Here is a 17,753-nt window from a genome sequence, read left to right as displayed (position 1 = left end):
TAACACTAACCCTAGGTCCAATCCTATCACTAACCGTCTCTCTAACAGTAGCCCTCAACCTAACCCTAACCCTAGGTCCAATCCTAACCCTAATCATATATCTAACAGTAGCCCTCACCCTAACCCTAACCCTAGGACCAATCCTAACCCTAATCGTCTATCTCACCCTAGCCTTCAAGATAACCCTAACCGTAGCTCCATTCCTAACCCTAATCGTCCACGTAACCCTAGCCCTCAACATAACCCTAACTCTAGGTCCAATCCTAACCCTAATAGTCTCTCTACCCTAACCCTCAACACAACCTTAACCCTAGGTAAAATCCTAACCCTAATCGTCTACCTAACCCTACCCCGAAACATAACCCTAACCTTAGGTCCAATTCTAACCTTAATCGTCCATCTAACCCTAGCAATGAACATAACCCTAACCCTAGCTCCAATCCTAACCCTAATCGTCTACCTAACCCTAGCCTTCAAAATAACCCTAACCCTAGATTAAATCCTAACCGTAATCGTCTCTTTAACCCTAACCCTCAACATAACCCTAACACTAGGTCCAATCCTAACCCGAACCGTATCTCTAACCCTAGACCTCAACCTAACCCTAACCCTAGGTTCAATCCTAACCCTAATATTCTATCTAACCCTAGCCCTAAACAGAACCCTAACCCTAAGTCCAATCCTAACCCGAACCGTCTCTCTAACCCTAGCCCACAACATAACCCTAACCATAGGTCTAATCCTAACGCTAATCGTCTATATAACCCTAGCCCTAAACATAACCCTAACCCTGGTCCAATCCTAAACCGAACCGTCTCTCTATCCCTAGCCCTAAACATAACCCTAACCCTAGGTCCGATCCTAACCCTAATCGTGTACCTAACAGTAGCCGTCAACATAACCCTAACCCTAAGTCCAGTCCTAACCCTAATCGTGTATCTAACCATAGCCCTAAACATAACGCTATCCCTAGGTCCAATCCTAACCCTAATCGTCTATCTAACCCTACCCTTCAACATAAACCTAACCCTTGCTCCAATCATATCCCAGATCATCATCCGAACCCTAGCCCTCAACATAACCGTAACCCTAGCTCCAAACCTACCCTAATCGTCTCTCTAACCGTAGCCCTCAACATAACTCTAACCCTAGCTCCAATCCTAACCCAAATCGTCTACCTAACCCTAGCCCTCAACATAACCCTGACCCTAGGTCCAGTCCTAATCCTAATAGTAACTCTAACCCTAGCCCCAACAAAACCCTAACCCTAGGTCCAATCCTATCCCTAATCGTCTATCTAAAACTAGCCCGAAACATAACACTAACCCTAGGTACAATCCTAACCCAAACCGTCTCTCTAACCCTAGCCCTCAACATAACCCTAACCCAAGGTCCAATCCTAACTCTAATCGTCTATCTAACCATAGCCCTAAACATAACCATAACCCTAGGTCCAATCCTAACCCTAATTGTCTATGTAACCCAAGCCCTCAACATAACCCTACCCCTGCACCAATCCTAACCCTAATCGTCTACCTAAACCTAGACCTCAACATAACCCTAACCGTAGGTCGAATCCTAACCCTAATCGACTCTCTAGCCGTAGCCCTCAACATAATCTTAACCCTAGCTCCAATCCTTACCCTAATCGTCTGTCTAACCCTAGGCATAAAACATAACCCTAACCCTGGGTCCTATCCTAACCCCAACCGTCTCTCTAACCCTAGCCCTCAACGTAACCCTAACCCTAGGTCCAATTCTAACCCGAACCGTCTCTCTAACCCTAGCCCTCTACATAACCCTAACCCTAGGTCCAATCCTAACCCTAATCGTCTCTCTAACCCTAGCCCTCCACAAAACACTAACCCTATGTCCAAATCTAACCCTAATAGTCTCTCTAACCCTAGCCCACAACATAACCGTAACCCTAGGTCCAATCCTAACTCGAACCGTCTCTCTAACCCGAGCCCTCAACATAACCCTAACCCTAGGTCCACTGTTAACACTAATCGTCTATCTAACCCTAGCCCTAAACATAACCCTAAGCCTAGGTCCAATAATAACCCTAAACGTCTCTCTAAACCTAGCCCTCAACATAACCCTAACCCCTGGTCCAATCCTAACCCTGATCATCTACCTACCCCTAGCCTTCAGCATAACCCTAACCCTAGCTTCAATACTAACCTAATCGTCTCTCTAATCCTAGCCCTCAACATAACCCTAACCCTAGGTCCAATCCTAACCCAAACCGTCTCTAACCCTATCCCTCAACATAAACTTAACCCTAGGGCCAATCCTAACCCTAATCGTCTACCTAACCCTACCCCTCAACATAAAACTAACCTATGGTCCAGTCCTAACCCTAATAGTGTATCTAACCCTATCCCTAAACATAACCCTAAGCCTAAGACCAACCCTAACCCTAATCGTCTCTCTAACACTAGCCTTCAACATAACCCTAACCCTAGCGGCAATCCTAACCCTAATCGTCTCTCTAATCCTAGCCCTCAACATAACGCTAACCCTAGCTCCAATCCTAACCCTAGTCGTCTACCTAACTTTAGCCCTCAACACAACCCTATCCCTAGGTCCAATCCTAACCCTATTCGTCTCTCTAAACCTAGCCCTCAACATAACCCTAACCCTCGGTCCAATCCTAACCCGAACCGTCTCTCTAACCCTATCCCGCAACATAAGCCTGACCCTAGCTCCAATCCGAACCCTAATCGTCTAACTCACCCTAGCACTCAACATAACCCTAACCCTAGGTCCAATCCTAAACCTAATCGTCTACCTAACCCTAGCCCTCAATATAACCCTAAACCTAGGTCCAATTCTAAACCGATCCGTCTCTAAACCTAGCCCTCAACATAACCCTAACCCTAGATCCAATCCTAACCCGAATCGTCCCTCTAACCCTAGCCCTCAACATAACCCTAACCCTAGGTCCAATTCTAACCCTAAACGACTCTCTAACCGTAGCCCTCAACATAACCCTAAACCTAGGTCCAATCCTAACCCTAATCATTTATCTAACCCTAGCCCTAAACATAACCCTAACCCTAGGTCCAATCCTATCCCTAACCCTCTACGTAACCCTAGCCCTCAACATAACACTAACCCCATGTCCAATTCTAACCCGTATGGTCTCTCTAACCCTAGCCCTCAACATAACCGTAACCATAACTCCAATCCTAACCCTAATCGTCTATCTACCCTAGCCCTCTCCGTAACTCTAAGCCAAGTACCAATCCTAACCCTAATCGTCTATCTAACCGTAGCCCTCAACATAACACTAACCCTAGATCCAATCCTAACCCTAATCGTCCACCTAACCCTAGCCCTCAACATAACCCTAACCCTAGCTCAAATCCTAACACTAATGGTCACTCTAATCTTAGCCCTCAACATAACCCTAACCCTAGGTCCAATCCTAACCCGAACCGTCTCTCTAACCCTAGCTCTCAACCTAACCCTAACCCTAGGTCCAATCCTAACTTGAAACGTCTCTCTAACCCTAGCCCTCAACATAAACCTAACCCTAGGTCCAATCCTAAGCCAAACCGTCTCTCTAAACCTAGTCCTCAACATAACCCTAAACCTAGATCCCATCCTAACCCGAACCGTCCCTCTAACCCTAACCCTCAACATAACCCTAACCCTAGGTACAATCCTAACACTAATCGTCTATCTAACCCTTGCCCTAAACATAACCCTAAAGCTAGGTCCAATCCTAACCCGAACCGTCTCTCTAACCCTTGCCCTCATCATAACCGTAACCCAGGTCCTATCCTAACCTGAACCGTATCTCTAACCCTAGCCCTCAACATAACCGTAACCCTAGCTCCAATCCTAACCCTAATAGTCTACCTAACCGTAGCCCTCAACATAACACTAACCCTAGCTCCAATCCTAACCCTAATAGTCTTCTTAACCCTAGCCCTCAACCTAACCCTAACCCTAGGTCCAATCCTAACCCGAACCGTCTCTCTAACCCTAGGCCTAAACAAAACCCTAACCCTAGGTCCAATCCTAACCCGAACCGTCTCTCTAACCCTAGCCCTCAACATAACCCTAACCCTAGGTCCAGTCCTAACCCAACCATCTCTCTAAACCTAGCACTGAACATAACCCTAACAATACGACCAATACTAATCTGAATCGTCTCTCTAACACTAACCCTCAACATAACCCTAACCCTAGGTACAATCCTAACCCTAATCGTCTACCTAACCGTAGCCCTCAACATAACCCTAACCCTAGCTCAAATCCTAACCCTAACCGCCTCTCTAACCCTAGCCCTCAACATAACCCTAACCCTAGGTCGAATCCTAACCCGAATTGTCTCTCTAAACCTAGACCTAAACCTAACCCTAACCCTAGGTCCAATCCTAACCCTAATCGTCTCTGTAACCTTAGCCCTCAACATAACCATAACCCTAGGTCCAATCCTAACCCGAAACGTCTCTCTAACCCTAGCCCTCCACATAGCCCTATCCTTAGGTCCAGTCCTATCCCTAATCGTGTATCTAACACTAGCCCTAAGCATAACCCTAACCCTAGGTCCAATCGCACCCATAATAGTCTATCTAACCCTAGCCCTCAACATAAACCTAACCCTAGGTGCAATCCTAACCCTATAGGTCTATCTAACCCTAGCCCTCAACATAACCATAACCCTAGGTCTAATCCTAACCCGAACCGTCTCTCTAACCCTAGCTCTCACCATAACCTTAACCCTAGGTCCAATCCTAACCCAAATCGTCTATCTAAGCGTAGCCCTCAACATAACCCTAACCCTACGTCCAATACTAACCCTAATGGTCTACCTAACCGTAGCCCTCAACATAACCCTAACCCTAGCTCAAATCCTAACCCTAATCGTCTACCTAACCCTAGACCTCAACGTAACCCTAACCCTAGCTCCAATCCTAACCTAATCGTGTCTCTAACCCTAGACCTCAACACAACCCTAACCCTAGGTACAATCCTAACCCTAATCGTCTACCTAACCCTAGCCCTCAACATAACCCTAACCCTACCTCAAATCCTAACCCTAACCGTCTCTCTAACCCTACCCCTCAACATAACCCTAACCCTAGGTCCAATCTTAACCCGAACTGTCTCTCTAACCCTAGACCTCAACCTAACACTAACCCTAGGTCCAATCCTAACCCTAATCGTCTCTGTAAACTTAGCTCTCAACATAACCATAACCCTAGGTCCAATCCTAACCCGAAACGTCTCTCTAACCCTAGCCCTCAACATAGCCCTATCCTTAGGTCCAGTCCTATCCCTAATCGTGTATCTAACACTAGCCCTAAGCATAACCCTAACCCTAGGTCCAATCCCACCCATAATAGTCTATCTAACCCTAGCCCTCAACATAAACCTAACCCTAGGTGCAATCCTAACCCTATAGGTCTATCTAACCCAAGCCCTCAACATAACCATAACCCTAGGTCTAATCCTAACCGGAACCGTCTCTCTAACCCTAGCTCTCACCATAACCCTAACCCTAGGTCCAGTCCTAACCCAAACTGTCTCTCTAACCCTAGACCTAAACCTAACCCTAACCCTAGGTCCAATCCTAACCCTAATCGTCTCTGTAACCTTAGCCCTCAACATAACCCTATCCCTAGGTCCAGTCCTATCCTTAATCGTGTATCTAACCCTAGCCCTCAACATAACCCTAACCCTAGGTCCAATACTAACCCTAATGGTCAACCTAACACAAGCCCACAACATAACCCTAAGCCTAGATCCAATACTAACCCTAGTCGTCTACCTAACACTAGTCGTCAACATAACCCTAACCCTAGGTCCAGCCCTAACCCTAATAGTATCTCGAACCCTAGCCCTCACACAACCCTAACCCTAGGTCCAATCCTAACCCTAATCGTCTACTTAACCCTAGCCCAAAACATAACCCTAACCTTAGGTCCAATCCTAACCCTAATAGTTTCTCTAGGCCTAGCCCTCAACACAACCCTAACCCTAGGTCCAATCCTAACCCTAATCGTCTACCTAACCCTAGCCCTCAATATAAAGCTAACCCTAGGTCCAATCCTAACCCTAATCGTCTCTCTAACCCTAGCCCTCAACATAACCCTAACCCTAGGTCCAATCCTAACCCGAACCGTCTCTCTAAACGTAGCCCTCAACAAAACCCTAACCCTAGGTCCAATCCTAACACGAACCGTCTCTCTAACCCTAGCCCTCAAAAAAACCCTAACCCTAGGTCCAATCCTAACCCGAACCGTCTCTCTAACCATAGCCCTCAACATAACCCTAACCCTAGGTCCAGTCCTAATCCAACCATCTCTCTAACCCTAGCACTGAACATAACCCTAACCCTAGGTACAATCCTAACCCGAATTCTCTCTAAACCTAGACCTAAACCTAACCCTAACCCTAGGTCCAATCCTAACCCTAATCGTCTCTGTAAACTTAGCCCTCAACATAACCATAACCTTAGGTCCAATCCTAACCCGAACCGGCTCTCTAACCCTAGCACCCAATATAACCCTAATCCTAGGTCCAATCCTAACCCGAATCGTATCTCTAAACATAGCCCTCAACATAACCCTAACCCTAGGTCCAATACTAACCCTAATGGTCTACCTAACACTAGCCCTCAACATAACCCTAACCCTAGCTCAAATCCTAACCCTAATCGTCTATCTAACCCTAGACCTCAACGTAACCCTAACACTAGCTCCAATCCTAACCTAATCGTGTCTCTAACCCTAGACCTCAACACAACCCTAACCCTAGGTACAATCCTAACCCTAATAGTCTACCTAACCCTAGCGCTCAACATAACCCTAACCCTTCCTCAAATCCTAACCCTAACCATCTCTCTAACTCTAGCCCTCAACATAACCCTAACCCTAGGTCCAATCCTAACCCGAACTGTCTCTCTAACCCTAGACCTCAACCTAACACTAACCCTAGGTCCAATCCTAACCCTAATCGTCTCTGTAACCTTAGCCCTCAACATAACCATAACCCGAGGTCCAATCCTAACCCGAAACCTCTCTCTAACCCTAGCCCTCAACATAACCCTAAACGTAGGTTCAATCCTAACCCTAATCGTCTCTCTAAACCTAGCCCTCAACATAACCCTAATCCTAGGTCCAATCCTAACTCTAATAGTCTATCTAACCCTATCCCTCAATATAAACCTAACCCTAGGTGCAATCCTAACCCTATAGTTCTATCTAACCCTGGCCCTCAACATAACCATAACCCTAGGTCTAATCCTAACCCGAACCGTCTCACTAACCCTAGCTCTGACCATAACCCTAACCCTAGGTCCAATCCTAACCCAAATCGTCTATCTAAGCGTAGCCCTCAACATAACCCTAACCCTAAGTCCAATACTAACCCTAATCGTCTCTGTAACCTTAGCCCTCAACATAACCCTATCCCTAGGTCCAGTCCTATCCTTAATCGTGTATCTAACCCTAGCCCTCAACATAACCCTAACCCTAGGTCCAATACTAACCCTAATGGTCAACCTAACACAAGCCCACAACATAACCCTAAGCCTAGATCCAATACTAACCCTAGTCGTCTACCTAACACTAGTCGTCAACATAACCCTAACCCTAGGTCCAGCCCTAACCCTAATAGTATCTCGAACCCTAGCCCTCACACAACCCTAACCCTAGGTCCAATCCTAACCCTAATCGTCTACTTAACCCTAGCCCAAAACATAACCCTAACCTTAGGTCCAATCCTAACCCTAATAGTTTCTCTAGGCCTAGCCCTCAACACAACCCTAACCCTAGGTCCAATCCTAACCCTAATCGTCTACCTAACCCTAGCCCTCAATATAAAGCTAACCCTAGGTCCAATCCTAACCCTAATCGTCTCTCTAACCCTAGCCCTCAACATAACCCTAACCCTAGGTCCAATCCTAACCCGAACCGTCTCTCTAAACGTAGCCCTCAACAAAACCCTAACCCTAGGTCCAATCCTAACACGAACCGTCTCTCTAACCCTAGCCCTCAAAAAAACCCTAACCCTAGGTCCAATCCTAACCCGAACCGTCTCTCTAACCATAGCCCTCAACATAACCCTAACCCTAGGTCCAGTCCTAATCCAACCATCTCTCTAACCGTAGCACTGAACATAACCCTAACCCTAGGTACAATCCTAACCCGAATTCTCTCTAAACCTAGACCTAAACCTAACCCTAACCCTAGGTCCAATCCTAACCCTAATCGTCTCTGTAAACTTAGCCCTCAACATAACCATAACCTTAGGTCCAATCCTAACCCGAACCGGCTCTCTAACCCTAGCACCCAATATAACCCTAATCCTAGGTCCAATCCTAACCCGAATCGTATCTCTAAACATAGCCCTCAACATAACCCTAACCCTAGGTCCAATACTAACCCTAATGGTCTACCTAACACTAGCCCTCAACATAACCCTAACCCTAGCTCAAATCCTAACCCTAATCGTCTATCTAACCCTAGACCTCAACGTAACCCTAACACTAGCTCCAATCCTAACCTAATCGTGTCTCTAACCCTAGACCTCAACACAACCCTAACCCTAGGTACAATCCTAACCCTAATAGTCTACCTAACCCTAGCGCTCAACATAACCCTAACCCTTCCTCAAATCCTAACCCTAACCATCTCTCTAACTCTAGCCCTCAACATAACCCTAACCCTAGGTCCAATCCTAACCCGAACTGTCTCTCTAACCCTAGACCTCAACCTAACACTAACCCTAGGTCCAATCCTAACCCTAATCGTCTCTGTAACCTTAGCCCTCAACATAACCATAACCCGAGGTCCAATCCTAACCCGAAACCTCTCTCTAACCCTAGCCCTCAACATAACCCTAAACGTAGGTTCAATCCTAACCCTAATCGTCTCTCTAAACCTAGCCCTCAACATAACCCTAATCCTAGGTCCAATCCTAACTCTAATAGTCTATCTAACCCTATCCCTCAATATAAACCTAACCCTAGGTGCAATCCTAACCCTATAGTTCTATCTAACCCTGGCCCTCAACATAACCATAACCCTAGGTCTAATCCTAACCCGAACCGTCTCACTAACCCTAGCTCTGACCATAACCCTAACCCTAGGTCCAATCCTAACCCAAATCGTCTATCTAAGCGTAGCCCTCAACATAACCCTAACCCTAAGTCCAATACTAACCCTAATGGTCTACCTAACCCTAGCCCTCAACATAACCCTAACCCTACCTCAAATCCTAACCCTAATCGTCTACATAACCCTAGACCTCAACGTAACCCTAACCCTAGCTCCAATCCTAACCTAACCGTGTCTCTAACACTAGCCCTCAACACAACCCTAACCCTAGGTACAATCCTAACCCTAATCGTCTACCTAACCGTAGCCCTCAACATAACCCTAACCCTAGCTCAAATCCTAACCCTAACCGCCTCTCTAACCCTAGCCCTCAACATAACCCTAACCCTAGGTCGAATCCTAACCCGAATTGTCTCTCTAAACCTAGACCTAAACCTAACCCTAACCCTAGGTCCAATCCTAACCCTAATCGTCTCTGTAACCTTAGCCCTCAACATAACCATAACCCTAGGTCCAATCCTAACCCGAAACGTCTCTCTAACCCTAGCCCTCCACATAGCCCTATCCTTAGGTCCAGTCCTATCCCTAATCGTGTATCTAACACTAGCCCTAAGCATAACCCTAACCCTAGGTCCAATCGCACCCATAATAGTCTATCTAACCCTAGCCCTCAACATAAACCTAACCCTAGGTGCAATCCTAACCCTATAGGTCTATCTAACCCTAGCCCTCAACATAACCATAACCCTAGGTCTAATCCTAACCCGAACCGTCTCTCTAACCCTAGCTCTCACCATAACCTTAACCCTAGGTCCAATCCTAACCCAAATCGTCTATCTAAGCGTAGCCCTCAACATAACCCTAACCCTACGTCCAATACTAACCCTAATGGTCTACCTAACCGTAGCCCTCAACATAACCCTAACCCTAGCTCAAATCCTAACCCTAATCGTCTACCTAACCCTAGACCTCAACGTAACCCTAACCCTAGCTCCAATCCTAACCTAATCGTGTATCTAACCCTAGACCTCAACACAACCCTAACCCTAGGTCTAATCCTAACCGGAACCGTCTCTCTAACCCTAGCTCTCACCATAACCCTAACCCTAGGTCCAGTCCTAACCCAAACTGTCTCTCTAACCCTAGACCTAAACCTAACCCTAACCCTAGGTCCAATCCTAACCCTAATCGTCTCTGTAACCTTAGCCCTCAACATAACCCTATCCCTAGGTCCAGTCCTATCCTTAATCGTGTATCTAACCCTAGCCCTCAACATAACCCTAACCCTAGGTCCAATACTAACCCTAATGGTCAACCTAACACAAGCCCACAACATAACCCTAAGCCTAGATCCAATACTAACCCTAGTCGTCTACCTAACACTAGTCGTCAACATAACCCTAACCCTAGGTCCAGCCCTAACCCTAATAGTATCTCGAACCCTAGCCCTCACACAACCCTAACCCTAGGTCCAATCCTAACCCTAATCGTCTACTTAACCCTAGCCCAAAACATAACCCTAACCTTAGGTCCAATCCTAACCCTAATAGTTTCTCTAGGCCTAGCCCTCAACACAACCCTAACCCTAGGTCCAATCCTAACCCTAATCGTCTACCTAACCCTAGCCCTCAATATAAAGCTAACCCTAGGTCCAATCCTAACCCTAATCGTCTCTCTAACCCTAGCCCTCAACATAACCCTAACCCTAGGTCCAATCCTAACCCGAACCGTCTCTCTAAACGTAGCCCTCAACAAAACCCTAACCCTAGGTCCAATCCTAACACGAACCGTCTCTCTAACCCTAGCCCTCAAAAAAACCCTAACCCTAGGTCCAATCCTAACCCGAACCGTCTCTCTAACCATAGCCCTCAACATAACCCTAACCCTAGGTCCAGTCCTAATCCAACCATCTCTCTAACCCTAGCACTGAACATAACCCTAACCCTAGGTACAATCCTAACCCGAATTCTCTCTAAACCTAGACCTAAACCTAACCCTAACCCGAGGTCCAATCCTAACCCTAATCGTCTCTGTAAACTTAGCCCTCAACATAACCATAACCTTAGGTCCAATCCTAACCCGAACCGGCTCTCTAACCCTAGCACCCAATATAACCCTAATCCTAGGTCCAATCCTAACCCGAATCGTATCTCTAAACATAGCCCTCAACATAACCCTAACCCTAGGTCCAATACTAACCCTAATGGTCTACCTAACACTAGCCCTCAACATAACCCTAACCCTAGCTCAAATCCTAACCCTAATCGTCTATCTAACCCTAGACCTCAACGTAACCCTAACACTAGCTCCAATCTAACCTAATCGTGTCTCTAACCCTAGACCTCAACACAACCCTAACCCTAGGTACAATCCTAACCCTAATAGTCTACCTAACCCTAGCGCTCAACATAACCCTAACCCTTCCTCAAATCCTAACCCTAACCATCTCTCTAACTCTAGCCCTCAACATAACCCTAACCCTAGGTCCAATCCTAACCCGAACTGTCTCTCTAACCCTAGACCTCAACCTAACACTAACCCTAGGTCCAATCCTAACCCTAATCGTCTCTGTAACCTTAGCCCTCAACATAACCATAACCCGAGGTCCAATCCTAACCCGAAACCTCTCTCTAACCCTAGCCCTCAACATAACCCTAAACGTAGGTTCAATCCTAACCCTAATCGTCTCTCTAAACCTAGCCCTCAACATAACCCTAATCCTAGGTCCAATCCTAACTCTAATAGTCTATCTAACCCTATCCCTCAATATAAACCTAACCCTAGGTGCAATCCTAACCCTATAGTTCTATCTAACCCTGGCCCTCAACATAACCATAACCCTAGGTATAATCCTAACCCGAACCGTCTCACTAACCCTAGCTCTGACCATAACCCTAACCCTAGGTCCAATCCTAACCCAAATCGTCTATCTAAGCGTAGCCCTCAACATAACCCTAACCCTAAGTCCAATACTAACCCTAATGGTCTACCTAACCCTAGCCCTCAACATAACCCTAACCCTACCTCAAATCCTAACCCTAATCGTCTACATAACCCTAGACCTCAACGTAACCCTAACCCTAGCTCCAATCCTAACCTAACCGTGTCTCTAACACTAGCCCTCAACACAACCCTAACCCTAGGTACAATCCTAACCCTAATCGTCTACCTAACCCTAGCCCTCAACATAACCCTAACCCTACCTCAAATCCTAACCCTAACCGTCTCTCTAACCCTAGCCCTCAACATAACCCTAACCCTAGGTCCAGTCCTAACCCAAACTGTCTCTCTAACACTACACCTCAACCTAACCCTAACCCTAGTTCCAATCGTAACCCTAATCGTCTCTGTAACCTTAGCCCTCAACATAACCATAACCCTAGGTCCAATCCTAACCCGAAACATCTCTCTAACCCCAGCCCTCAACATAACCCTATCCCTAGGTCCAGTCCTATCCTTAATCGTGTATCTAACACTACCCCTAAGCATAACCCTAACCCTAGGTCCAATCCTAACCATAATCGTCTATCTAACCGTAACCCTCAACATAACCCTAACCCTAGGTCCAATACTAACCCTAATGGTCTACCTAACACTAGCCCACAACATAACCCTAAGCCTAGATCCAATACTAACCCTAGTCGTCTACCTAACACTAGTCGTCAACATAACCCTAACCCTAGGTCCAGCCCTAACCCTAATAGTATCTCGAACCCTAGCCCTCACACAACCCTAACCCTAGGTCCAATCCTAACCCTAATCGTCTACTTAACCCTAGCCCAAAACATAACCCGAACCTTAGGTCCAATCCTAACCCTAATAGTTTCTCTAAGCCTAGCCTTTAACACAATCCTAACCCTAGGTCCAATCCTAACCCTAATCGTCTACCTAACCCTAGCCCTCAATATAAAGCTAACCCTAGGTCCAATCCTAACCCAAATCGTCTCTCTAAGCCTAGCCCTCAACATAACCCTAACCCTAGGTCCAGTCCTAACCCGAACCGTCTCTCTAAACCTAGCCCTCAACCTAACCCTAACCCTAGGTCCAGTCCTAATCCAACCATCCCTCTAACCCTAGCACTGAACATAACACTAACCCTACGACCAATACTAACCCGAATCGTCTCTCTAACACTAACCCTCAACATAACCCTAACCCTAGGTACAATCCTAACCCTAATCGTCTACCTAACCCTAGCCCTCAACATAACCCTAACCCTAGCTCAAATCCTAACCCTAACCGTCTCTCTAACCCTAGCCCTCAACATAACCCTAACCCTAGGTCCAATCCTAACCCGAATTGTCTCTAAACCTAGACCTAAACCTAACCCTAACCCTAGGTCCAATCCTAACCCTAATCGTCTCTGTAACCTTAGCCCTCAACATAACCATAACCTTAGGTCCAATCCTAAACCGAATGGTCTCTCTAACCCTAGCCCTCAACATAGCCCTATCCTTAGGTCCAGTCCTATCCCTAATCGTGTATCTAACACTAGCTCTAAGCATAACCCTAACCCTAGGTCCAATCCCACCCATAATAGTCTATCGAACCCTAGCCCTCAACATAACCCTAACCCTACGTCCAATCCTAATCCGAACCGACTCTCTAACCCTAGCACCCAATATAACCCTAATCCTAGGTCCAATCCTAACCCGAATCGTATCTCTAAACATAGCAGTCAACATAACCCTAACCCTAGGTCAAATACTAACCCTAATGGTCTACCTAACATTAGCCCTCAACATAACCCTAACCCTAGGTCCAATCCTAACCCTAATCGTCTACCTAACCCTAGCCCTCAACATAACCCTAACCCTAGGTCCAATCCTAACCTAATCGTCTCTCTAACCCGAGCCCTCAACGTAACCCTAACCCTAGGTCCAATTCTAACCCGAACTCTCTCTAACCCTAGCCCTCAACATAACCCTAACCCTAGCTCTAATCCTAACCCTAATCGTCTACGTAACCCTAGCCCTAAACATAACCCTAACCCTAGGTTCCATCCTAACACGAACCGTCTCTCTAACCCTAGCCCTCAAAAAAACCCTATCCCTAGGTCCAATTCTACCCCTAATCGTCTCTCTAACCCTAACCCTCAACATAACCCTAACCCTAGGTCCAAACCTAAGCCTAATCGACTCTCTAACCGTAGCCCTCAACATAACCCTAACCCTGGCTCCAATACTAACCCTAGTCGTCTACCAAACACTAGTCCTCAACATAACCCTAACCCTAGATCCAGTCCTAACCCTAATCGTCTCTCTAACCCTAGCCCTCAACATAACCCTAACCCTAGGTCCAATTCTATCGCTAATCGTCTACCTAACCCTACCCCTCAACATAACCCTAACCCTAGGTCCAATCCTAACCCTAATCGTCTACTTAACCCTAGCCCAAAACATAACCCTAACCTTAGGTCCAAACCTAACCCTAATCGTCTCTCTAACCCTAGCCCTCAACATAACCCTAACCCTAGCTCCAATCCTAACCCTAATAGTCTCTCTAATCCTAGCCCTCAACATTACCCTAACCCTAGGTCCAGTCCTAACCCTAATCGTGTATCTAACCCTAGCCCTAAACATAACCCTAACCCTAGGTCCAATAATAACCCTAATCGTCTCTCTAACCCTAGCCCTAAACATAACCCTAACCCTAGGTCCAATCCTATCCCTAATCGTCTACCTAACCCTACCCCTCAACATAACCCTAACCCTAGGTCCAATCCTAACCCTAATCGTCTCTCTAACCTAGCCCTCAACATAACCATAACCCTAGGACCAATCCTAACTCTAATCGTCTATCTAACCCTAGCCCTCAAATAAACCAAACCCTAGGTGCAATCCTAACCTTATACGTCTATCTAACCTTAGACCTCAACATAACCATGACCCTAGGTCTAATCCTAACCCGAAGCGTCTCTCTAACCCTAGCTCTCAACATAACCCTAACCCTCGGTCCAATTCTAACCCGAACCGTCTCTCTAACCCTAGCCCTCAACATGACCCTAACACTGGGTCCAATCATAGCCCGAACCGTCTCTCTAACCCTAGTACTCAACATAACACTAACCCTAGGTCCAATTCTAACCCGAACCATCTCTCTAGCTCTAGCTCTCAACATAACACTAACCCTCGGTCCAATCCTAACCCGAACCGTCTCTCTAACCCTAGCCCTCAACATAACCCTAACCCAAGGTCCAACTCCTAACCCGAACCATCTCTCTAACCCTAGCCCTCAACATAACTCTAACCCTAGGTTCAGTCCTAACCCGAACCATCTCTCTAACTCTAGAACTCAACATAACCCTAAACCTAGGACCAATACTAACCCGAATCGTCTCTCTAAGCCTAAACCTCAACATAACCCTAACCCTAGGTACAATCCTAACACTAATGGTCTATCTAACCCTAACCCTAAACATAACCCTAACCCTAGGTCCAATCCTAACCCGAACCGTCTCTCTAATCCTAGCCCTCAACATAACCCTAATCTTAGCTCCAATCCTAACCTGAACCGTCTCTCTAACCCTAGCCCTCAACATAACCCTAAACCTAGTTCCTATCCTATCCCTAATCATCTACCTAACCCTACCCCTCAACATAACCCTAACCGTAGGTCCAATACTAACCCTAATCGTCTCTCTAAACATAACCCTCAATATAACCCTAACCCTAGGTCCAATCCTAACTCTAATCGTCTATCTAACCCTAGCCCTCAACATAACCATAACCCTAGGTCTAATCCTTACCCGAACCGTCTCTCTAACCCTAGCACTCACCATAACCCTAAACCTAGGTCCAATCCTAACCTAAATCGTCTCTCTCTCAGCGTAGCCCTCAACATAACCCTAACCCTACTTCCAATACTAACCCTAATGGTTTACCTAACACTAGCCCTCAACATAACCCTAACCCTAGCCACAATCCTAACCTAATCGTCTCTCTAAACCTAACCCTCAACGTAACCCTAACCCTAGGTCCAATTCTAACCCGAACCGACTCTCTAACCCTAGCCCTCAACATAACCCTGACCCTACGTCCAATCCTAACCCGAACTGTCTCTCTGATCCTAGCCGTCAACAAAACCCTAACCTTAGGTCCAATTCTAACCCTAATCGTCTCTCTAAACATAACCTTCAACATAACTCTAATCCTAGGTCCAAACCTAAGCCTAATCGACTCTCTAACCGTAGCCCTCAACATAACCCTAACCCTAGCTACAATACTAACCCTAATCGTCTACCTACCACTAGCCCTCAACATAACCCTAACCCTAGGTCCAGTCCTAATCCTAATAGTATCTCTAACCCTAGCGCTCACACAACCCTAACCCTAGGTCAAACCTAACCCTAATCGTCTACTTAACCCTAGCCCTCAACATAACCCTAACCTTAGGTCCCATCCTAACCCTAATCGTCTATCTAACCTTATCCCTCAACATAACCCTAAGCCTAGCTCGAATCCTAACCCTAATAGTCTACCTCACCCTAGCCCTCAACATAACCCTAACCCTAGCACAAACTCTAAACCTAATCGTCTCTCTAACCCTTGCCCTCAACATAACCCTAACCATAGGTCCAATCCTAACCCGAACCATCTCCCTAACACTAGCACTCAACCTAACCCTAACCCTAGGTCCAATCCTAAACCTAATAACCTATCTAAAACTAGCCCTAAACATAACACTAACCCTAGCTCCATCCTAACCCGACCCGTCTCTCTAACCCTAACCCTCAACATAACCCTAACCCAAGGTCCAAACCTAAGCCTAATCGACTCTTTAACCGTAGCCCTCAACATAACCCTAACCCTAGTTCCAATACTAACCCTAATCGTCCACCTAACACAAGCCCTCAACATAACCCTAACCCTAGGTCCAATCCTAACTCTAATCGTCTATCTAACCCTAGCCCTCAACATAACCATAACCCTAGGTCTAATCCTAATAGGAACCGTCTCTCTAACCTTAGCTCTCAACATAACCCTAACCCTCGGTCCAATTCTAACCCGAACCATCTCTCTAAACCTAGCCCTCAACATGACCCTAACACAGGGTCCAATCCTAACCCGGACCGTCTCTCTAACCCCAGCACTCAACATAACACTAACCCTAGGTCCAATCCTAACCCGAACCGTCTCTCTAATCCTAGCTCTCCACATAACCCTAACCCTCGGTCCAATCCTAACCCGAACCGTCTCTCTAACCCTAGCCCTCAAGATAACCCTAACCCTAGGTCCACTCCTAACCCGAACCGTCTCTCTAACCCTAGCCCTCAACATAACTCTAACCCTAGGTCCAGTCCTAACCCGAACCATCTCTCTAACCCTAGCACTCAACATAACCCTAACCCTAGGACCAATACTAACCAGAATCGTCTCCCTAACCCTAAACCTCAAAATAACCCTAACCCTAGGTACAATTCTAACACTAATGGTTTCTCTAACCCTAGCCCTCAACCTAACCCTAATCCTAGCTCCAATCCTAACCTGAACCGTCTCTCTAACCCTAGCCCTCAACATAAACTTAACCTTACGTCCAATCCTAACCCTAATCGCCTACCTAATCCTACCCCTCAACATAACCCTAACCCTAGGTCCAGTCCTAACCGTAATCGTGTAACAAACACTAGCCCTAGACATTACCCTAACCCTAGGTCCAATAATAACCCTAATC

The sequence above is a fragment of the Miniopterus schreibersii genome, assembly GCF_964146895.1.
Source record: "Miniopterus schreibersii genome assembly, chromosome: 5".
Lineage (NCBI taxonomy): Eukaryota > Metazoa > Chordata > Mammalia > Chiroptera > Miniopteridae > Miniopterus > Miniopterus schreibersii.
Note: the sequence above shows the minus strand (reverse complement) of the source record.